Source organism: Lissotriton helveticus, chromosome 3_1 (genome assembly GCF_964261635.1).
Source record: "Lissotriton helveticus chromosome 3_1, aLisHel1.1, whole genome shotgun sequence".
Taxonomy (NCBI): domain Eukaryota; kingdom Metazoa; phylum Chordata; class Amphibia; order Caudata; family Salamandridae; genus Lissotriton; species Lissotriton helveticus.
The window spans coordinates 1,768,176,377-1,768,200,429 of record NC_136061.1 but is presented as its reverse complement, the minus strand read 5'-3'; positions in this window follow the sequence as shown (position 1 = coordinate 1,768,200,429).

The following is a 24,053-nucleotide window of genomic DNA, read 5'->3' as shown; positions in this document are numbered from 1 at the left end:
TAAAGGACTTACAGAAAAGGAAATTTAATGGTGCTAAAAGAAATTTCAACAAAGTGGATTGGAACACAATTAAAAATCTAAAAGATGACGATAAAATAGTCATCAAACCCAGCGACAAAGGGGGAAATATTGTGTTGCTAAATAAACAACAATACGAAGACGAGGCCCTCTCACAACTAAGGAAACCAGAACATTATTCTCCCATCAAAAGAGAACAATATGTGGGGAGTATAACGAGGTTTCATACCCTTATTGCAGAATGGAAGGACAAGGGAATTTTGGATGTAAAAGACTGGATGAATTTGAAAAACGAACATCCACAATTAGCTACATTCTATCACTTACCAAAAGTGCATAAGAGCAAAATCTGGCCGCCTGGACGACCTATAGTGTCGGCAATAGACAGTTTGTTGGAGAAAACCTCTATGCATATTGACAATTTTATAGCACCGTTAGTAAAGGACTTGAGCTCCTATCTTAGGGACACACAAGACTTCTTAAGAACCATCCAAGGTGTAATGTGGGAAGAGGACTTACTATTGATAACTCTAGATATCACAAGCCTCTACACATCGATCAGGCACGAAGATGGTCTAGAAGCCATGAATTTTTTCCTGCAAAGAAGGCAACTGAAATTCAGGACACATAATCGTATGATTATTGCATTGACGGAATTCTGTTTGAAAAACAATGTTGGACAGGCCGCATGGTCGGGCTGTCCCCCCTCCCCGCAATGGGACCTGGACCCTGGCTCTCCCTGCATCCCCAGCCAGAGTCCCCGACGACCACCCGAAGTACACTGCAATCCCTCCACCACAAGACACCAGCTCCGGACCCAGCTGGCCCGGGTCACCATCCACACCACGGCCTCGGCCCAGCCGCCATCTTGGGGCACTGCAGCACGGGGCCGCGTGGCCTCAACTCGACCCTAACCCTGGGCCTGGCCGGCCCCGACATCGAGGCACCAACCTCCCCCCAGGAGGCAGAGTGACCACTTGGCGAGTCAATGGGAGAAGGAATCGTCAACGGCTCTCCTCCGCCAGGTGTCGATCACCCCCGGCCGCCCTGGGCGCTGGCTCCACCCCCCTGCTGGGTGTCTGGACTCCCTCATCCCGGACCTCCTGGCCCCCAGGCGCGAGGGTCCGGACATCAAAGGGGACCAGACCTATAACTGGGGCAGGGCCAGACCAGGAAGGCAGTTGTATCCTGGAGTCGAGAGACCCGAGAAGAACTCATCCGTGACTGGCCTGCTGGCGTTGCCGCGGCCCTCTGCCTCGTGAAACCATCGTCTTGGCCTGCTGGCGTTGCCGCGGCCCTCTGCCTCGTGAAACCATCGTCTTGGCCTGCTGGCGCTGCCGCGGCCCTCTGCCTCGTGAAACCATCGTCTTGGCCTGCTGGCGCTGCCGCGGCCCTCTGCCTCGTGAAACCATCGTCTTGGCCTGCTGGCGCTGCCGCGGCCCTCTGCCTCGTGAAACCATCGTCTTGGCCTGCTGGCGCTGCCGCGGCCCTCTGCCTCGTGAAACCATCATCTCGGCCTGCTGGCGCTGCCGCGGCCCAACTCGCAGACTCTCCAGCTCGAGGATTGTGAGCTCGCCTCTTACCACCACCTGTACCGACCCGGTACCAAGACTGTCCCGCTACCCCCTTTCCTTACAGAGACTAGAAGTGAGAGGACCCCCGGGTCCGAGATATCCTGTATCGCTGATATCCTTGCCTTACGAACCTTATATAAAGTATTGAACTCGACCTGGTGTGGTGCCTATTTGTGGGGAGGGAGGTAACTTGTCTGTACGATCACCGGAGACGGTCCCCCTCGGGGATCTCTCCCTCAGTATTCGGCCGACCCTCAGGGTCCCCGTCTAACATTGGTGGCCAGCGACGGGATCCGAACCTACGCATAATCGTACAGAAAGTCACTCGACCCACGGCACACGACCACCATGACAACAGAGAGCGGAACAACGGAGAAATTCCAGATGGAAAAATTGGAAGAATACAACCACCGAGAACTGAAGCAATATTGCATAGAACTTGGCCTTCCAACCACAGGTCTTAGCACAAAGGAAGACTTCAAACGAGCCCTAGAAGCTTGGGCAGAAACGGGTACGGCCGTACCCCGAACACGAACAACCGAGACGAGCCCCGCACCAACTGAAGAAAGAAGAGCGGGTCTCTCCCTGGAAGAGATCCGAGAAAGAGAAAAAAGCCGACTCCACGAGTTAGAACTAGCCCGACTTCGCTTGGATGGGGAACTCAAGCTGGCGGAACAAAAAATAACTCTGGAACACTTACGGCTCCGAGAGGAGCGAGAAGAGAAGCAAAGACAGAGAGAGCTAGAGGAAAAGAAACTAGCGTACGAACATGAGCGCAATCTCAAAGAACTGGAGATCCAGAAACAGAATAAAGACCTCGGGCTCCCCGAACGACCGACCCTGTCTGCCTCTACCGAGCCCAAGGTTCACATCCCCAAAGATGTCATCCGGGAATACCACAAGAACGATGATATACAGCAGTGGTTTAAAGCCTATGAGGTGGCCATGACCTCCCACCGGATTCCCCGAAGCGACTGGGGAGCCGGATTATGGGGGAGGTTTGTCAACGAAGGGCGGGACGCCCTGCTGCAACTCCCGGACCATCTGATGACATCCTACGACCACATGAAGGCCGCCCTCCTCACTCGATACGGGCTCACACCTGAGATGTACCGCCAACGGTTCCGCGACTGCAAACGGATTCCGGGTACAACCTGGGTGGAGTACGTGAACTTCTTTAGCCGAGCCTTCGAGGGGTGGATCAAGGGCAACAAAGTGACCACCTACGAACAACTCTTTGACCTTATCGTATGGGAGCACCTGTCGAACAACTGCTTCGTGGAGCTCCGGCAACACCTCTTGGACAGTAAGCTAACCGAACCTCGACAACTCGCCGCCGAAGCCGACCGGTGGGAAAGCACCCGAGTTGGCCGGAACGGACCCAGCGAATCATCCAGACCGTACCCAGGGCCCCATCGCCCCCGAGGAGGAGGAGGAGGCCAGGGTCGGGGGAGAGACCCCGGCCCCTCGTCACCCCCCAGCAACCCCTCGACCCCGGTCGGCCGAGGAAACCCTGCCATCCGGGCCGGTTTCCGGGCCAACGTTATGTGCCACAGATGCCAGCGACCCTGCCACTACGCCAGTGATCCCAACTGCCCAAAGAACCCGAACACTACCCCCCGCCAGGTCGCAGCGGCCGCCCTAGGGGAAGAACTAATCCCGGAAGACCAAGAAGAGTACGAGACCGACCCCTCTGAATGGGCACCCGCCGCCATGGCACTGGTCTGCTTAGGGGAGAGAGAGATGATTCCGCGGGCTCCCCTTCCCGCCAACACGCAGAAGTACAGTCAATGGGTCAACATTAATGGCCGCCGGGCGGAAGCCCTCCGCGACACCGGGGCCAGTGTAACGGCGGTCCGACGCCACCTCGTCACTCCAGACCAAATCCTGCCGAACATTCTTTGCCCTGTCCGCTCAGCAGACAATTCCGAAAGCCTATGCCACATGGCCTGCGTCCCCTTCGAGTGGGGAGGAGTAACGGGGATGTTAAAGGTAACTGTCCGCGATGATGCCCCCGTGGATTGCCTCCTAGGAAACGACCTCGAAAGCTCTCCCTGGGCAGCTGTCGAACGGAGGGAACACCTGGGGATGCTCGGCCTCCCCGAATGGGTCTGCGTCACGACCCGGTCCATGACCGCCCGCGCGGTCCCCAGTCTAGAAGAGCCCGAGTGGCCGGAACCTCCTCCCGCGCTCATCCCAGAGGAGGCCGCCCCAGAAGCCAGTCCCTCGACCCAAACAGAAGAAGGATCCGACCAGCTTCGGGACGTCCCTGACCTGGCGCAATGGCGGCAGGAGGGAGGCCCCACTCAGGAACAATTCCGGGCCGAACAGAAAACATGTCCCTCTCTCGAAGGACTCCGGCAGCAAGCCCTGGCCCAGAGCACCGGGGATACCTCGGGGGCCCACTGGATCTACTGGGACCAAGACCTGCTCTACAGCGAGCAGAAAGTTGCAGAACTAGGAGCCAGTCGGGTGCTGGTGGTGCCCCTTCGCTTCCGAGACTTCCTCCTGAACTTAGCCCACGATGTCCCCCTTGCCGGACACCTAGGACAGGATAAAACCTACGACCGCCTGGTGACCCATTTTTTCTGGCCCCAAATGCGAAAGGATGTCACCAACCACTGCAAGGCCTGCCCCACCTGCCAGGCCAGCGGAAAAAGTGGCCGAAAAATCAAAGCACCTTTACAACCCTTTCCTGTCGTCACCACCCCGTTTGAACGAGTGGGAATAGACATTGTGGGGCCCCTCGACCCTCGAACAGCCCAAGGACACCGGTTCATCCTGGTCCTAGTAGACCACGCCACCCGCTATCCCGAGGCCATCCCTCTTCGGACTGTGACGGCCCCCGTGGTGGGCCGAGCTCTGATGGGGATCTTCTCCCGGGTGGGGTTCCCCCGGGAGGTCGTCAGTGACAGGGGCACGAACTTTATCTCCAGATATATGAAGTCTCTCTGGCAACAATGCGGGGTCACCTACAAATTCACGACCCCCTATCACCCGCAAGGAAACGGACTGGTCGAGAGGTTCAACCGCACCCTCAAGGGAATGATTATGGGCCTAGAAGAACCCCTTCGACGCCAGTGGGACGTGCTACTTCCATGCCTCCTGTTTGCCTATCGGGAGGTCCCGCAGAAATCCCTCGGCTTCAGCCCATTTGAACTCCTGTACGGGCACCCCGTCCGGGGCCCCCTCAGCCTAGTCAAGGAAGGTTGGGAGCAGCCTCCCCAGAAAACTCCCCCGGACATCTACAGGTATCTCCTGGCTCTCCGCAACCAGACCCGGCGGTTCCGAGACACCGCCAAAGCCAATCTCGAGGCCAGTCAGGAGGACATGAAGAGGTGGTACGATCAGCACGCGTCCTCCATCGAGTTCGAACCGGGACAACAGGTCTGGGTGATGTCCCCGGTTGAACCCTGTGCACTCCAAGACAGATGGTCCGGGCCCTTCAAGGTGATCGAACGCAAGGGGCCCGTCACCTATTTAATCGACATGGAGACTGCCCGGAACCCCCTACGGGTCCTCCATGCCAACAGGCTCAAACCCCATTTTGTGCGATCCGAACTCAGCCTCCTGATGGCTACAGATAATGGGACAGAAGAAGACTCCGAACCCCTTCCGGACTTACTGAGGGCCCTCGAGCAGGATGGCTCAGTGGAAGGGGTCCAGCTCTCCGAGGCCCTGTCCCCGGAGCAACGCCAAGACTGCCAAACGCTCCTGAGGCGGTTCGCCTCCCTGTTCTCCCTCACCCCCGGAGTCACCCCCTGGTGCCTGCACGATGTGGACACCGGGGACAGCCCTCCTATTCGACACCGGGCGTACCGCGTACCAGACCGGGTGCGCGCCTGCATCCAGACCGAGGTGTCCAAAATGCTGACCCTGGGAGTGATCGAACCCTCAGACAGCCCCTGGGCGAGCCCAGTCGTCCTGGTTCCCAAGGCAGCCGCCCCGGGCGTTGCCCCTGAGCTCCGGTTCTGCGTGGACTATCGGGGGCTGAATGCAGTTACCAGGACCGACGCTCATCCCATCCCCCGGGCAGACGAGCTAATTGACTGGATGGGGGCCGCCCGCTACCTGAGCATCTTCGACCTAACAGCGGGCTACTGGCAGATCGGCCTCACCCCTAGGGCCCAAGAACGATCCGCCTTCTCTACCCCGGACGGGCACTACCACTTTAAAGTAATGCCCTTCGGCATGAAAAACGCCCCGGCAACATTCCAACGGCTGGTAAACCAGGTACTGGCGGGCCTGGAAGACTTCAGCGCCGCCTACCTGGACGACATTGCTGTGTACAGCCACCAGTGGACCGACCACCTCCGCCACCTGCGGGAGGTTCTACACGCCCTCCAGCAAGCCGGGCTCACCATCAAGGCCAGCAAGTGCCAGGTTGGCCAAGGGTCCGTGACCTACCTGGGACACCAAGTGGGAAGCGGGCTGGTGGCCCCTCTCCAACTCAAGATTGCTGCCATCCAGGCCTGGCAACACCCTACGACCCAAACGGAGGTCCGGGCCTTCCTGGGGCTCACCGGATACTACCGGCGGTTCGTGAAGGACTATGGCAGCATCGTGGGGCCCCTCACAGAGCTCACCTCCAAGAATGGCCCCAAAACCGTCGACTGGACCCCGGACTGCCAATCGCCTTCGAGAAACTAAAGGCCGCCATGTGCACGGCCCCCGTGCTCCAGGCTCCCGACTACAGCCGGGAATTCATTGTGCAGACGGACGCCTCCGATCATGGTGTGGGGGCCGTCCTCTCCCAACTCAACGCCGAAGGGGTCGACCAACCAGTGGCCTTCATCAGCAGACGCCTACTGCCCCGAGAACAGCGCTGGAGCACCATTGAGAGGGAGGCCTTCGCCGTAGTCTGGGCACTCAAGAAGCTCCGGCCATACCTCTTCGGCACCCACTTCCGGGTGCAAACAGACCACCGACCCCTGCAATGGTTGATGCAAATGCGGGGGGAGAACCCGAAGCTGTTGCGCTGGTCCATCTCCCTGCAGGGGATGGACTTCACGGTGGAACATCGTCCAGGCCAGGACCACGCCAACGCCGACGGCCTGTCACGCTTTTTCCGCCTCAGCGAGGAGAGTCCCCAGGAAGATGGCTGACTCTCCCCGCCTTCAGCTGGGGGGGACGCATGTTGGACAGGCCGCATGGTCGGGCTGTCCCCCCTCCCCGCAATGGGACCTGGACCCTGGCTCTCCCTGCATCCCCAGCCAGAGTCCCCGACGACCACCCGAAGTACACTGCAATCCCTCCACCACAAGACACCAGCTCCGGACCCAGCTGGCCCGGGTCACCATCCACACCACGGCCTCGGCCCAGCCGCCATCTTGGGGCACTGCAGCACGGGGCCGCGTGGCCTCAACTCGACCCTAACCCTGGGCCTGGCCGGCCCCGACATCGAGGCACCAACCTCCCCCCAGGAGGCAGAGTGACCACTTGGCGAGTCAATGGGAGAAGGAATCGTCAACGGCTCTCCTCCGCCAGGTGTCGATCACCCCCGGCCGCCATGGGCGCTGGCTCCACCCCCCTGCTGGGTGTCTGGACTCCCTCATCCCGGACCTCCTGGCCCCCAGGCGCGAGGGTCCGGACATCAAAGGGGACCAGACCTATAACTGGGGCAGGGCCAGACCAGGAAGGCAGTTGTATCCTGGAGTCGAGAGACCCGAGAAGAACTCATCCGTGACTGGCCTGCTGGCGTTGCCGCGGCCCTCTGCCTCGTGAAACCATCGTCTTGGCCTGCTGGCGTTGCCGCGGCCCTCTGCCTCGTGAAACCATCGTCTTGGCCTGCTGGCGCTGCCGCGGCCCTCTGCCTCGTGAAACCATCGTCTTGGCCTGCTGGCGCCGCCGCGGCCCTCTGCCTCGTGAAACCATCGTCTTGGCCTGCTGGCGCTGCCGCGGCCCTCTGCCTCGTGAAACCATCGTCTTGGCCTGCTGGCGCTGCCGCGGCCCTCTGCCTCGTGAAACCATCATCTCGGCCTGCTGGCGCTGCCGCGGCCCAACTCGCAGACTCTCCAGCTCGAGGATTGTGAGCTCGCCTCTTACCACCACCTGTACCGACCCGGTACCAAGACTGTCCCGCTACCCCCTTTCCTTACAGAGACTAGAAGTGAGAGGACCCCCGGGTCCGAGATATCCTGTATCGCTGATATCCTTGCCTTACGAACCTTATATAAAGTATTGAACTCGACCTGGTGTGGTGCCTATTTGTGGGGAGGGAGGTAACTTGTCTGTACGATCACCGGAGACGGTCCCCCTCGGGGATCTCTCCCTCAGTATCCGGCCGACCCTCAGGGTCCCCGTCTAACAAACAACATTTTTCTATTTTCAGGCCAATTGTATTTGCAGCTACAGGGGACCGCGATGGGCACGTTCTTCGCCCCCAGCTACGCGAATTTACTCGTGGGCTGGTGGGAGGAGCACGTGGCCTGGGCGGGAGCCAATGAAAAATGGGTTGATAAAATATCACTGTGGACCCGCTACATTGATGATCTTTTCATCGTGTGGCGGGGATCGCAGGATGAGGCAGAGGAATACATCAGAGACCTCAATGAGAACAATCTCAACCTTAGATTCACCAGCAGCATAAGCAAAAAGGAGGTTTTCTACCTAGACCTGAGGGTATATATCCAGGATAATAAGATACAAACATCATTGTATAGGAAACCGACGGCAGGTAACCCTATCCTGCATGCTGGTAGCTGCCACCCACGATGTGTAGTGAACAATATCCCATTGGGGGAGTTCCTACGCATCAAGCGGAACTGCTCCACTGAGGAGGAGTATACAAAGGCCAAGAAAGAATCCAGACAGAGATTCGAAGCAAGGGGCTACCATAGAGGGGTTCTAAATGAGGCAGAAAAAAGGTGTGATGTACGACCGAGGAATGAACTATTGATCGATAAAGTCAAGAAAACAGACATGACATTGAGACTTATCACAAACTTTAATGATAAGTCACCAGAAATGTTCCAAATTCTGCGAAGGAATTGGAATATACTTAAGTCAGATGGTGTGGTGGGTAAGTCTTTGTCTGACTACCCACTGGTAACATATCGAAGAAGTCATTCACTTAGAGACCACCTAGTAAACAGCCATCATGAAGTCAATAGAAAGAAGACAGCCCCAGTATTGGGTTTTTACCCATGTATGAAATGCAAGGCCTGTAGAAATTCCCGAAAGGTCAAGGAGTATGAGGTACCAGGAAGGGGACAGAAAAGACAAATCTCCAAATTGGTGAACTGCAATTCAGAGTGTACAGTGTACTGCTTGGTGTGTCCATGTGGCAAAAAGTACGTGGGCAGCACCATTAAACAGACCAAACTTAGAATCCTCGAACATATGAGGGCTATCAATTTGAAAGATCCAACCTATCCAGTGGCCCGACACTATGAGAAGGAACACCAAAGCAATAACAATCTGTTGTCCTTCTTTGTATTAGACCAATTGGTAAGAACAGAGAGAGGAGGAGATTGGGTCAAGAAAGTAAGAATGTTGGAGTCTCGTTATATTATCATGCTCCAAACCAAACACCCAACAGGTCTTAATAACGAAGAGGAAATGTGGGTACACCTACATTAACCCATATATCCTAAGCAGAGAATACTGAACAGAGAACTCTCTTTTCCACCCCCCCTTCCTCCTCTTTTTCTCTCCACTGACAACTGTAAATAGCTATTATAACTGCCCTACTGTATAATTTATTTCTCCCCCCTTTCCCTATCACCGTCTTACCCTCTTCTTTGCCCTTCTATATGCTTGGAGGAATGTGTTTATTTGATTAAGATGTGAAAGCCCATTCAGGGCGAAAGAATAGTGAATAAAGAGGGTATTATGAGGCATTTTCTAGGATGAACATAGCTGTCTAAGAAATCAGTAACGATACCGACGTACTCTGAATTAAGAGTCCATCGGGTGGAAAGCCCATTCAGGGCATGATATTTTGGATAAGGGTGCAATATAGACTCTTTCAAAGTGAATAGTTTAAGTCATTGTTATGCAAGACCATATGGTAATAATCTATCTCAAATTGTGAGGTTGCGGAGAGATGAAAAAAGCCTATTTATGGTTGTGTAATATAATACTGTATTTCCATAAAACAAATTGGTCATTCCGCACTTCAAGTTTTCCTAAATTGACGCAATGAACTTAAGCCCAATGTGATTAAACATTGATTTCGGTTGGTGATAGTACTAACCTGAGACGTTACAAGATGGCCGCCAAAAGTGAAGAATTTATTATGCCTCTTTGATGTGTTGTAGATTCAAAACTTTATTTAAGTGAAAAAAATGTCTCTGTCAGCCAACACTGACGAAGGCGGCAACGCCGAAACGCGTTTGTTGACTGAGTGTGTGCGCGAAAATAAACTAAACGCAGAGACAAAAAAAAAAAAAATGTTGACTGATTGTGTGCGCGAAAATAAACTAAACGCAGAGACAAAGAAAATTGGCTGGAGTGTCCTTACTTGCTGAACAGCTCGGGGATTCGAGCTGCGTGTTTGGAGATATATATATATATGTATATATATATATATATATATATATATATATATATCAGAAATGCCGCTTTCGAATTGCGCTGCAACGAGTCTCGCCAGCCAACAAAAGAAACTCGGACACGGACCAAATGGGCTCCTGCTATATATATTTCTGATTATTTCTTGCAGGACGTCCAGTACTATTTGTTGCTTGTTTATTCATTAGTATTATTCATGCATTTAACTGTTGCATTTACCAAGTGTGTTGTTGGACTGGGCCCTTCTGGCAAGTTTTTGCGTGTATATGTGTGACCTGGGGATGGTGATTCCCACTCTGAGTGCGTGTAAATGAGAGAGGCCTGCCTCCCCATAGGGATACATGGGGAATGTGTGTGTCCCTGATAGTTCTGGATGCGTGGGGGACACAGGGTCGAGTCTGGTATGTGTGGACTCGTGTGTTTAAATGCTGCAAGATGATGTATGCAGCGTGTGTGTGTCTAGAAGGGAAGTGCCACTTCTAGACATGGGTGTGTGTGTGCAGTAGGTGTGCTGGCGCGTGATTGGCTGAAGCCGACTGGGGAGCCTGGCTCCAAGAGTCTGTGTGGGTCTGCCCCGGTGGTGAATGGAGAGATTAACATGCTAATGTGAGGGAGGAGCTGTGCCTGTATCCTGTATGGGGCTGGGCTTTCCCCCACAATGCTGGCTCCGCCCCCCTGGGGTGCGTCTGATGACCTGTCTTGCCTGATGAATGAAAGGGGTGGTTGGGGAAAACAAGATACTCCCAAAACCAGCTGCGACTGGTTTCTCCCCCACCCAGCACCTTTAGACAAAGGAATTTATGGTATAAAAAGAGGCTGTGACCTCTTCTCAAATGTTCTTGTTCCCACTTGAATCTGCCAGGAGCTGTTGCTGCTTGGGCCCAGGGTTGGCGTGCCTCCCTGGGCCCTGCCCTTCTCCTGGATTTCTGATGGCCTTTCCCTACTAGGAGCTGCTGTGCTCCTCCTGAGGTCCTGGACTCCTATGGACTTTCCTTTCTAGGAGCTGCTGTGCTCCAACCGAGGTCCTGGACCCCTGAAAGACTTTTCTATTTTTCTCTAGCACTTGGGAGCGCTGTCCCTCCTCCCTAGCGCCTGGAAGCGCTGGTTCTTGCTTTCTAGCGCTTGGAGCGCGTCCTCCGTGTTACTGGCGCTGGGAGCGCCGCATGCACCAAGCCGGTGCCCACCCGGCATTTGCCCTGTTCTACTGAAGGGCCTGAGCCTTAGCGAGTGCCTACCTCGCTTCACCCTTTATTTATCGTACTTTCGAGGGAGGCCACCCCTCGTTGCCCTCCTGAATTCACCGCCGCTGCCCGGACCTCTCGAAATGCCTGTCCCGGGCCGCGCTGGGATTGGCTGCCGGCCCGGGAGTTCCTGATGACGTCTTTGCCCAGGCCGCGCCGTGATTGGCTGCCGGCCGGGCTTCCCTGGTGACGCCTGTCCCCGGGCCGCGCCATGATTGGCTGCCGGCCCGAGAACGCTAGAATCCGGCCCCGTCGAACGGCGAGAAGCAGGTAGCGGCGGGAGCCGACTCCGCGCTCCTGTGTTGTTAAGATGCCACCGACCCCTCCCAGGGGCTCCCGATCGTGAGGGAGAGCCCCAGAGAAACGAGAGAAAGCTGGTGCAGCAGAGACGACCGGCGCATCGACCCGGTGAGTGCTGCAGTGCGAGAAGGAGAGGAGGGGCGTCGGGGCACGTTGTCGGTGCCCGCCCCTCCCCTCGAGTAAAGCCTTTGTTGTGTCCGATGCCCGTGGGGCCCCCGGTGATGCCGGGTCCCCCGAGGGGGACCCCGCCTGCCCACATCCTGTTCCCAGAGCCCGAGAGGCTCCTGAGATGTTTCCCAGTCCCCCGAGAGGGACTCTCCCTATGCCCGCAGAGCCGGTAAGGCTCCCACGTGACCAGTTGGCCCCTGAGCCCGGAGAGGCTCCAACCCCAGTTCGTTCTCGAGCCCAAGAGGCTCCACCTTGGACCCATGTCCTGACGAGCCGGCAAGGCTCTCCCCACCATGTTGTTCTTCGAGCCTGCGAGGCTCAGTCCCTGCTCCAATCTTCCCGAGCCCAGAGGGGCTCCCCCATTTGGCGTAATCCCCTTGAGCCTGCGAGGCTCCATCCAGCATTTCTTGTTCTCGAGCCCTGAGAGGCTCCATCATGTTGGCCCATCCTTGGCCCTTCAGCTGCCCAGCACTTCGTGGGCAGCTGCCACGTGTAGGTTTGTTCATGGCTCCCTGCAGCCGTCCTAACATTGAGACTTTGGGCGCCTTCGCCCCAGAGAAGGCCGCTGGCCTGTTAGAAGTTATTGTTGATGTTCTATGTGATCCCTGAGAAAGTGTTCTGTGTGCGCCTCCAATGGTGCCCCTGTTATGTTACGTGCTTATACTTCCTTCCTTCCTAAGTTCCTAGGTCTCATGTATATGGCTTCTGGTTAGAGTGAGTTCTACTGCTAGTTCTATTGTGTTCCAGGTTGTCATGTGTTCTAAATGCTAGCTCCTGGTTGTGATGTGTTCTGGTACTAGTTCTAGGAAGCTCCCAGTTGTTATGTGTCTTAAATGCCATTTCCATCATGTGCATATCCCTGGCAGTGGTCCCCTGGCCCTGTCCTGTATATATTCCCTTGTAAACCATGCCCGTGCCCCTGGCACATTGTATCTTGTGTATTTACCCCTAAGTATGTTTTTCAATACAAAGTATATTTTTCATATATATCTCGTGTGGAGTTCCTTTTGTGGGGGGCCTGGGAGGTTGTCGCTGGGGGGTGCATGCGCAAATGCTTTACACATGACCTCCGAGATAAGCCTGACTGCTCGTGCCAAGCTACCAAAGGGGGTGAGCAGGGGTTGTCTTGAAGGGTGACTTCCCTACCCTAACTAGAAATGGTGATTTCTGCCTGGCCTTGGCGCAAGCCTCGGCCAACCAGGGATCCCATTTCTAACATTGGTGGCTAGCGGTGGGATTTGGACTTGTGTTTGCGCAGTACCACAGCGATGGCCCCTCCACAAAACTCTGCAGTAGATGGTCGCAAAGAAAAGGAACTTTTGTGTGAATTGCTAAAAAGGTCTGTTCATGTGAAAAATGTAGTTCTAGTGCACTGTGAGTTAGGTGTCCCTAGCTCGGGAGGGTAGATCATCCCCCTAGTGCAATGTGTTTTCTGGATTCACCAGAAGGGTGGGATCCAGTGGTGGCAGCGAAATTGTGTCCAATGTGTGTGGTCCCTGTCCCTTCCCTAGAGTAATGGTACCTGTGCCACATGGGTCAGGTTGAGGAATCAGGGGCGGTGGAAACTGTCTTACCAGTCATGGGGAGGGTGTGTAGATGAATGGTGAGTTGTGTTGGAATGGAGTGTAAGTTCTCTGGGAGGGGGAGCTTGCTGAAAAATGGAGTGTAAGTTCTCTGATGGGGGAGCTTGCTGAATGTATGTTAAGTTGTATCCCGGACAAGGAAGCCCTGCTGACGCTGTCGCGGCTTGCCTTGGGGAGAGCGGAACTTGGAGCCCTGCTGACGTTGTCGCGGCTCATTGTGCTGTAGTGAATGTTCGGTGGTATCCCGGACAAGGAAGCCCTGCTGACGCTGTCGCGGCTTGCCTTGGGGAGAGCTGAACTTGGAGCCCTGCTGACGTTGTCGCGGCTCATTGTGCTGTAGTGAATGTTAAGTTGTATCCCGGACAAGGGGGCCCTGCTGACTGAGTCGCGGCTTGCCTTGGGGAGAGCTGAACTGGAGCCCTGCTGACGTTGTCGCGGCTCATCGTGCTGAAGTAAATGTTAAGTTGTATCCCGGACAAGGAAGCCCTGCTGACTGGGACGCGGCTTGCCTTGGGGAGAGCTGAACTGAGCCCTGCTGACGTGGTCGCGGCTCATCCTAGTACAAGAGGGAACTCCTGCCTGCGGAGGGAGGAGAGGAAGTATTAGATTCCCGTTTTTTTTTCTTGTAAAAAGTCCTGGTGCGCCAGGCATCTGGCCGGTAGGGTACTGCCCGCGGTTGGGGAGCCAGTAGTCGGTGTTTCCGGATCTGGACGGCGGGGCGACTATAGCCAGTGTCCTGGCCGGGTTGTCTTCTAGAGGATCCGGTGAATTTAGTTCCCAGGTGGGATTCCAGTGGAGGGAGGAAGTTCTGAAACTGGTAGGAGAGCGTGTTCTGAGGGTGCTTCTCCTGGGAGAGCGCGGAACTTCAGAAGTAGAGGTAGGGTGGGGCATTCTTGCCCGTGACCTCTGGCCAGCCTGAGGGTGCGGACCCTAGGTGGAAGAGAAAGTGGTAAAGTGATACTACACGAAGAAAGGGAGTGGAGAATGGCTGTCGTGGGCCAGGGGTTACCACCCCCCACTCCGGGTTTGCATGGACCAGTGGTATCTGGGTGGCCTAGGGCCTGGTCCTAGCCGTGGTCCACTAAGGAGTACCAGTGGGGTAGCCTAGTTGGGCCTATGTTTTTTATTTTCTGTAATTTTTTATTTTTTTTGTAAAGTCTATGTGTATCGATAGATCAGCGTGGCGTAGAACTGGAGAGTGTCCCTGCAGTGCGGGCCCACGTCCATGTTTTTGCGCCCAAAGCAGGGAAGTCCATCACGGTGGTGATTAGCCTACCCTGCGTTTTGGCTGGTAGGGGGCTGTGTTGGACTGGGCCCTTCTGGCAAGTTTTTGCGTGTATATGTGTGACCTGGGGATGGTGATTCCCACTCTGAGTGCGTGTAAATGAGAGAGGCCTGCCTCCCCAAAGGGATACATGGGGAATGTGTGTGTCCCTGATAGTTCTGGATGCGTGGGGGGTACAGGGTCGAGTCTGGTATGTGTGGACTTGTGTGTTTAAATGCTGCAAGATGATGTATGCAGCGTGTGTGTGTCTAGAAGGGAAGTGCCACTTCTAGACATGGGTGTGTGTGTGCAGTAGGTGTGCTGGCGCGTGATTGGCTGAAGCCGACTGGGGAGCCTGGCTCCAAGAGTCTGTGTGGGTCTGCCCCGGTGGTGAATGGAGAGATTAACATGCTAATGTGAGGGAGGAGCTGTGCCTGTATCCTGTATGGGGCTGGGCTTTCCCCCACAATGCTGGCTCCGCCCCCCTGGGGTGCGTCTGATGACCTGTCTTGCCTGATGAATGAAAGGGGTGGTTGGGGAAAACAAGATACTCCCAAAACCAGCTGCGACTGATTTCTCCCCCACCCAGCACCTTTAGACAAAGGAATTTATGGTATAAAAAGAGGCTGTGACCTCTTCTCAAATGTTCTTGTTCCCACTTGAATCTGCCAGGAGCTGTTGCTGCTTGGGCCCAGGGTTGGCGTGCCTCCCTGGGCCCTGCCCTTCTCCTGGATTTCTGATGGCCTTTCCCTACTAGGAGCTGCTGTGCTCCTCCTGAGGTCCTGGACTCCTATGGACTTTCCTTTCTAGGAGCTGCTGTGCTCCAACCGAGGTCCAGGACCCCTGAAAGACTTTTCTATTTTTCTCTAGCGCTTGGGAGCGCTGTCCCTCCTCCCTAGCGCCTGGAAGCGCTGGTTCTTGCTTTCTAGCGCTTGGAGCGCGTCCTCCGTGTTACTGGCGCTGGGAGCGCCGTATGCACCAAGCCGGTGCCCACCCGGCATTTGCCCTGTTCTACTGAAGGGCCTGAGCCTTAGCGAGTGCCTACCTCGCTTCACCCTTTATTTATCGTACTTTCGAGGGAGGCCACCCCTCGTTGCCCTCCTGAATTCACCGCCGCTGCCCGGACCTCTCGAAATGCCTGTCCCGGGCCGCGCTGGGATTGGCTGCCGGCCCGGGAGTTCCTGATGACGTCTTTGCCCAGGCCGCGCCGTGATTGGCTGCCGGCCGGGCTTCCCTGGTGACGCCTGTCCCCGGGCCGCGCCATGATTGGCTGCCGGCCCGAGAACGCTAGAATCCGGCCCCGTCGAACGGCGAGAAGCAGGTAGCGGCGGGAGCCGACTCCGCGCTCCTGTGTTGTTAAGATGCCGCCGACCCCTCCCCGGGGCTCCCGATCGTGAGGGAGAGCCCCAGAGAAACGAGAGAAAGCTGGTGCAGCAGAGACGACCGGCGCATCGACCCGGTGAGTGCTGCAGTGCGAGAAGGAGAGGAGGGGCGTCGGGGCAGGTTGTCGGTGCCCGCCCCTCCCCTCGAGTAAAGCCTTTGTTGTGTCCGATGCCCGTGGGGCCCCCGGTGATGCCGGGTCCCCGAGGGGGACCCCGCCTGCCCACATCCTGTTCCCAGAGCCCGAGAGGCTCCTGAGATGTTTCCCAGTCCCCCGAGAGGGACTCTCCCTATGCCCGCAGAGCCGGTAAGGCTCCCACGTGACCAGTTGGCCCCTGAGCCCGGAGAGGCTCCAACCCCAGTTCGTTCTCGAGCCCAAGAGGCTCCACCTTGGACCCATGTCCTGACGAGCCGGCAAGGCTCTCCCCACCATGTTGTTCTTCGAGCCTGCGAGGCTCAGTCCCTGCTCCAATCTTCCCGAGCCCAGAGGGGCTCCCCCATTTGGCGTAATCCCCTTGAGCCTGCGAGGCTCCATCCAGCATTTCTTGTTCTCGAGCCCTGAGAGGCTCCATCATGTTGGCCCATCCTTGGCCCTTCAGCTGCCCAGCACTTCGTGGGCAGCTGCCACGTGTAGGTTTGTTCATGGCTCCCTGCAGCCGTCCTAACATTGAGACTTTGGGCGCCTTCGCCCCAGAGAAGGCCGCTGGCCTGTTAGAAGTTATTGTTGATGTTCTATGTGATCCCTGAGAAAGTGTTCTGTGTGCGCCTCCAACGGTGCCCCTGTTATGTTACGTGCTTATACTTCCTTCCTTCCTAAGTTCCTAGGTCTCATGTATATGGCTTCTGGTTAGAGTGAGTTCTACTGCTAGTTCTATTGTGTTCCAGGTTGTCATGTGTTCTAAATGCTAGCTCCTGGTTGTGATGTGTTCTGGTACTAGTTCTAGGAAGCTCCCAGTTGTTATGTGTCTTAAATGCCATTTCCATCATGTGCATATCCCTGGCAGTGGTCCCCTGGCCCTGTCCTGTATATATTCCCTTGTAAACCATGCCCGTGCCCCTGGCACATTGTATCTTGTGTATTTACCCCTAAGTATGTTTTTCAATACAAAGTATATTTTTCATATATATCTCGTGTGGAGTTCCTTTTGTGGGGGGCCTGGGAGGTTGTCGCTGGGGGGTGCATGCGCAAATGCTTTACACATGACCTCCGAGATAAGCCTGACTGCTCGTGCCAAGCTACCAAAGGGGGTGAGCAGGGGTTGTCTTGAAGGGTGACTTCCCTACCCTAACTAGAAATGGTGATTTCTGCCTGGCCTTGGCGCAAGCCTCGGCCAACCAGGGATCCCATTTCTAACATGTGTTATTACTGCTTGCATATAAATATATATCTATATGTACACATTTGAATGCAGTTCATTTGGCATCTGGGAAAACCTTTCTGTTAGAGAGCATTGCCATAAATAAAACCCCAAGCCTTATTCTAAAAAGAGAGTCTTTGCATTTTGTAAAATAAAACCTTTTGCTAGGTGTTGTTGTGTTTTATGTCTCCTGTAACGCCGTGTTTGAGCCACCGTGTGGGAGATTCTGTATTATCTGAAAGGCGGAGCAAGACAGCGGCTCAGGTCTCCCTTTGATCATTAAACTAGTTTGAGGGTACCAGCCCATAGGTGAATCGTGGACCCTAGCATGGTCTTGGAAGGGGGCACAAGAGGTGCAGTTTCATGAGCTGGAGGCAAAGGAATCATGCAACAGCCAGGACTCAAATGCCTTCGGTAGCTCTGGGAGCCACTCCCCACCCAACACTATCTACAGGGCCACATGAGGTAGGTGAGTGGGATTCCTCTTAATGCCTGGGTCCAAACACACCTACCTGCACATTATCTCCAAAGACTCTGCACCTTCTCTGCACATCTGCCTCCATAACCACTCTGAACAGGTAAAGAGAGGAGGGCGAGTCACTGAAAGCTCGAGCGAGGCTAGAGCATGAAACCTGGCTCTGGATCAACTGGAGGACCTGTTGGAACCTCAAGCCCATACCGAGGTGAGTAGTCATGTGGCTTGTGCTTGCCTCCCTCTACCAAAGGTGTAGCCTTACAGCCAGATCTGCCGACTTTGGAACTTGGGACCCAGGTTTGAGTGATACTTCTGATGGTCCCCTCTCCCTTTTACCTTTCAAATAGCGTTTAAATTTCTTTCCATCTTTTCCATGCCTTTTCACTCTGAACACAACCTTCTCTTAGTTACATGCCAGTTTACCTTAATCTCAAGCAATATCTTTCTGCAAATCGATTACAATTCATTTTAAAGATCACATCCTCTCCGTTTTTAAAGTTTTTAAAGTGATACCCCTGCAACCTCACATACCCTAATCACCTCTAGTTCATCTATTAACTCCACCAAACATATGCATGAACTTCCATATCACCATGGCCCCACTGATGATCATACCTAACTTCTATTACTTTAAACTACCACTGAGTGACTGGAGTGAATGAAATACATCAAATGGTTTGCTTGAGCGCACATAACTAATGCAATAACCAGCGATAATCAATAGCACTGGACTAACCACTAGTTCCGGAAATGCATGCTGCCTGGCATACAGAACTTCAACATCTTGTCTGGGATAGTAAGCGCAATATAAATTAAATTACTTGATCAGACAGCCCCAAAAGGCACTGAAATCAGACAGACATGTACATCACAATAATAATGCTACTTTATCTTTTTGCCTGGCATCTGTGTCCCACTAACTAGATTTGTTTACAAGCAGTAAGGTAAAACCTGAGAGTGCCGATGATGACTTAGGAGAACACATGAACGCTTCTCCTAGATGACAACATTGGCCATAGGCTGTAGTGACCATCGTGAAGGACTCTCAATACATCTAGGGGGTAGAGTACCACTTGGCCTCTACAATACATTGTGGCTGCATCTCACTCGTAGTCAGAGGAAATAAATAAAGAGTGGAGCGACCGCTCGGGCATACACCTCTCCACGGCCGCTGAGTCCTGTTGTTGCCAGTGCCAGTGCCTATCTGTGACTCTTCGTATGTCCTCACTGGAGAAGGCTCTACTTAGGGTGTAACTGGTCTTTTCTATTACCTATAAATAAAAGTTCTGTTCTTGTTTGAAAGTAGGGTTGGGAGGAACTTGCAGAGTTTAACTCAGTGGAATTCCACTGAGTTACATAACATACTCAGCAAGAATCTGCTGAGTTCTGTGAACAGGCAGAATTAAGCACGTAGCACTGCTTACGTTGATTTTTAGCACAGGGAGCGAATTCCGCACTTAAAAATCAGACGGATGGCACAATGTGGCGAGCCAAGGGGTGCTGCTTCTCTAGTTGATTGTGCTGCAGCACGAGTAGATTTTCTACTCGAGCTGCAGCTTTCTGACCGTGAACAGTTACGACCACCCATGACCACCTGTGCTGGGGAAATCTTGCGGGGTGCCCTCCTAGCGACCGAAAAGTGCGCTGGGGCACCAAATTCCACCCACGCTTACCAACTTACCGTTGGCGAGTTGCACGCAAGAAAAAACTCTGCCACGTGGTGGTTGGCAGAATTTGTCCAGAACTGAGTGGCCAAAACTCAGCTGCTAAAGCAAAATGTATAGCACACCCCTATTTAATAGTATCGCGCTGACTGAATCTAAAGAATTACAATACCACATGGGGGTAGCAAGCACTACAATTACAATACAAAAAATGTAATTCCAAAATCAGGCTTGATGTTTGAATGTTATAAGTTAATCTTCGATTGGAAGTACAACCACTATGAAAACGGTTCTAACTTTCTTTTCTTTCAAAGACACTTCCAAAATTAAAACATCCCTCTTCGTGTCCCTCAAGGAAGTTCTTACCATGTGGTAAATATGTTATCTAGGTCTGTATGATCCTAATCCTATTGTGGTTTTGATTTTTGTGTGACTGCCATTTATTGTTTTATTTTACTTTTTCATCTATCTTGTTTGTATCTGTAATGCCTAAGTATGTAAACTTCCTCATGTAAATTACTCTGCAACACATTTTCCCTCATATGAGATTTCCACAAAAGGTCAAAGCTACCATCTCCCTTGTTCTGTCCAAACACAATTACGCCAATATCCTCTACCATGTATCACCTTTAACAACCATGAAATGACTACAACAGATACAGGACTCGGCAGCCAGACTACTCTTGCATATCAAACCGCAAGACCACATCTGCATTGGTTACCAGTTGCCAGAAGATCCACATTCAAGCAGCTTTGTATCACCCACAGAGCAATACAAGGAATGGAACCGCTCTTCATCAGGAATAACATCACCAAACCACATTCAACAGATGAGACTCCCCTCTAAAATGGCACCTCGCCTCAAAATCCCAAGATACAAGAAAAAAAAACATGGGTGGGACATCCTTCACTGTTCAAGCAGCCAAACTATGGAACTCTTTACCCCCAACATAAGATCCACAGACAGACACCTTGTCTTCAGAAAACAGCTCAAGAATTGGCTATCGCCCACATAAGCACCATACGCCACCAGAAATTTAAAGCATATCCCTCTGTATATAATAATGTATTTTTACTATAGATATGTACCTATCTTTGTGTATTGCTTTGTATAAACATGTAGAATAATTATGTTTAAAAAAAAAGTACAATAACACTTGAAAAACAGAGTTTATCTGGTGCATCTTTGGTCTACATGTACTTCTTCCATTGTGCATCTATGTACCTTCCATTTACTTGGATCTGTGTGTGTAGGAGAGTAGGATCTGCTTCCTATGGTTACCCCCACTATTTGCTCTGTTTCGTGGGTTTTTAGTCTGGCTGTGGCCCTGCTAATCAGGACCACAGCCTAGCTGTTCTCTCTCTAAATTGGTTACCTGTACATTAAGTACACTCCAGAATGGTTACTGGGTTACCCTTGTGAGTCCCTAGTATATGGTACCTTAGGTACCAAGGGCATAGGTACCCCAGAGGCCTACCAGGGGCTGAAGCATGTATTATGCCACCACTCAGAAGCCTTCCAAAATGGCACCACAGGTCTGCACGTGTAGCCTGGGTAAGGTGGTGTAAGCACGCCTTACTTAGATATAGTATACCTATATCTACCTATATATATAGGCACATATTAACCTATATGTCACTCCTATGGCAGGCCTTGACAATCCTGAAGGCAGAGTGCTTGGTTTTGTGTGAGAGGGTGCCCTAGTATGAGCTGAACCCCTCTGCAGCTTTCGGAATCCCTTCCTTATAGCTGTTCTATGATATAGCCATACCATATACTCTTAAGTGCATTACAATCCTTGCGGTTAATGCTAACTTTGGAATGGCTTTATCAAAACATGTCGTGTTTGGGGTCAAACACTTTGGAATACTACCCCCCCCCTGCCAGTTCTGGCGGTGGGGGTAGCATTCCGCCCTTCTAGAGGGAGAAGACATGTACACACTTACTTACTGGGTAAATGTTTAAAAGAGCCTCAGCATCACAAAATGGATGCTGCTGCCACAGACATGAGTCTGACCTCCTGCTGCTGGACGAAACTCCGGCAGGGGAGGCCTGGACAATAGGTTTCCTGTCCAGGGAGATGCAAGCACCTCCCCAGACAGGCTTTAGTGTATTGGGGAAGGGTGGGTTGCATTCAGTGAATACTTTTCAGACACTGCCCGGGGCACACAAGGTGTCCCATGCATTTCCCAGTTCAAACCGGTTGCTGGGGCACTCAGCCCCAGCAGTGGCGCGAAACTGGACAAAGGGGAAGGGGTGTAACAACCCCCTTCCCAGGTCCTCCCATAGGTGGGACCCTAGAGTTAGTCCAACCCCTAAACTTAGTATAAGTATAGGAACCCAGTCACTGGGACTTTAGATTACCCTGGACGAAACTCTGAAACATAAATCTTGGACCTTCAACATTCCATATCGACTGGAAAATGAAAGAAATCTCCCTTGGGGTCAAGGAGTGACTCCCCTGTTCAAACAGGCCATGAAGAAGCATCCCAGCGAAGCGGAGACCTGTAGCTATCACGAGAGACGTGGGACCGGAACTCCTGGACATTCTCCACATTTGCTACGGCATCGACTTCCCAAGCTTTCCCGAAGTTGTGCATTGGGCTACTTGTAGTCCAAGCCCTGAGCACCTTTTGCATCGAAGATTGTGGGCCTACACTCCACAAGTGTTCTGTGGGCCCGCTTTCAGCATTTCAGCTTGAGGCGCCTTCGCGATCCCTAGTCCGTTGACTAGTGGGTCCCCACGAAGGAATCTACTTTGTTTCTAGGGCTTCCCTGGTTGCTCCAGACGTGCCCTGACTCCCCTCCAAAGTGTGAGTCCCTCAGACCTTGCTGGTCTGCACCAAAGCCAATCTTGTCATAGTGCGTGGGTTGCTGTTGCCAAGGCTTGTTGGGTCCAATCCGGATACCGACGCTGCAGCACTCGAAATCCGACGTGGGACAGCTCGAATCCAGCTCCTGGTCGTCGTCGATGCCTCCTGGACCTCGTGGCTGAAGAGTCAAGCTTCATCTACTTCACCTTAAAACACCCGACATTGGCTGGCATCTTCCTGTCGCCATCCTGGTCACTGGCTAGTGATCCAGACTCTGTCCAGATTCTATGCTTTCAGGTTCTTCAGATCTCTGATCCACCCTTGGATCCATCCGGGCACTCTTCTCCTGGACGCCTGCATTACTTCTTTGCAGCTCTCCATTGGAATCTACGACGCAACCCGACACGAAAAGACACCTATGCACCCGGCTTCCCTGGGTGAGATAACACGAGTACTTCGGTGCTCCCGTGGGTCTTGACTCTCGAAGTGTCCAGTCCTGAAAGGGATTTACCATAGTCCACTCCTAACTATCCTTAAACTTTAAAACTGTAACTTAAACTTTCTCCATAGAAGTTAATGGTGATTCGCGGCTGTGTTTAGACACTGCACGCGTCCCCCGTGGGTCTCCTGTGTCCCTACCTTGGGTGGTTCCTGGTTGCCCCGACGGTTCTACAGGCCTTAGGCCTCACTTCTATCCCTCACGTGGTTCTTACACCACTTTTTTAGTATATGGTTTGTGAGGCCCCTAGGGGAAAACGTATACTGTGCTAGTTTACTGTGTGCTATTTAAGTTCTTGTATTGTACTTTTGCCTCTGGCCTCATAAAGAGACTGGAGGGGTTGTGTTTAGAATAAATACATATATTGTATATATATATATATATATATATATATATATATATATATATATATATATATATATATCCAAAACAAAGTTTGCCCGACATGGAGAGGCCAACACAGGTAGGTCAATTGCCAACTTCTTTAATGAGGGTTTGCAGCACGGATCAGGGAAATGCAAGCTGCGCAGAAAGTATGAAGTCCAGCTCGACGCGTTTCGTGCTCCCTGCACTTAGTCATGAGCTTGTGGCTTCTGGACTGCAGGCAAACAACAGCAGTTCTACCGGCACCTGTAAATTATCACAGTCTCCGCCCATATGGGCGTGGCCAGCACTCTGGCCTGATGGTAGCTGTAGTGCCTATCTTACTCCAGTGAGTTGCCGTTTATGCCGCTGAATAGTTCCAAATGAATCCCAAGTGGGTTGCACCCTTGCAGTCACGATCCACACTGCTTACTTGCACCTCCATTAAACGGCTCCTGTCCTGAAGACTGTCGCGCTTGTACACGCAACACAGGTACTGCTTGCACAGCGTGGCGCTCTCCGCGACCCAGGCATGGCCGCTTAAATCTCCAAAACAAAGTTTGCCCGACATGGAGAGGCCAACACAGGTAGGTCAATTGCCAACTTCTTTAATGAGGGTTTGCAGCACGGATCAGGGAAATGCAAGCTGCGCAGAAAGTATGAAGTCCAGCTCGACGCGTTTCGTGCTCCCTGCACTTAGTCATGAGCTTGTGGCTTCTGGACTGCAGGCAAACAACAGCAGTTCTACCGGCACCTGTAAATTATCACAGTCTCCGCCCATATGGGCGTGGCCAGCACTCTGGCCTGATGGTAGCTGTAGTGCCTATCTTACTCCAGT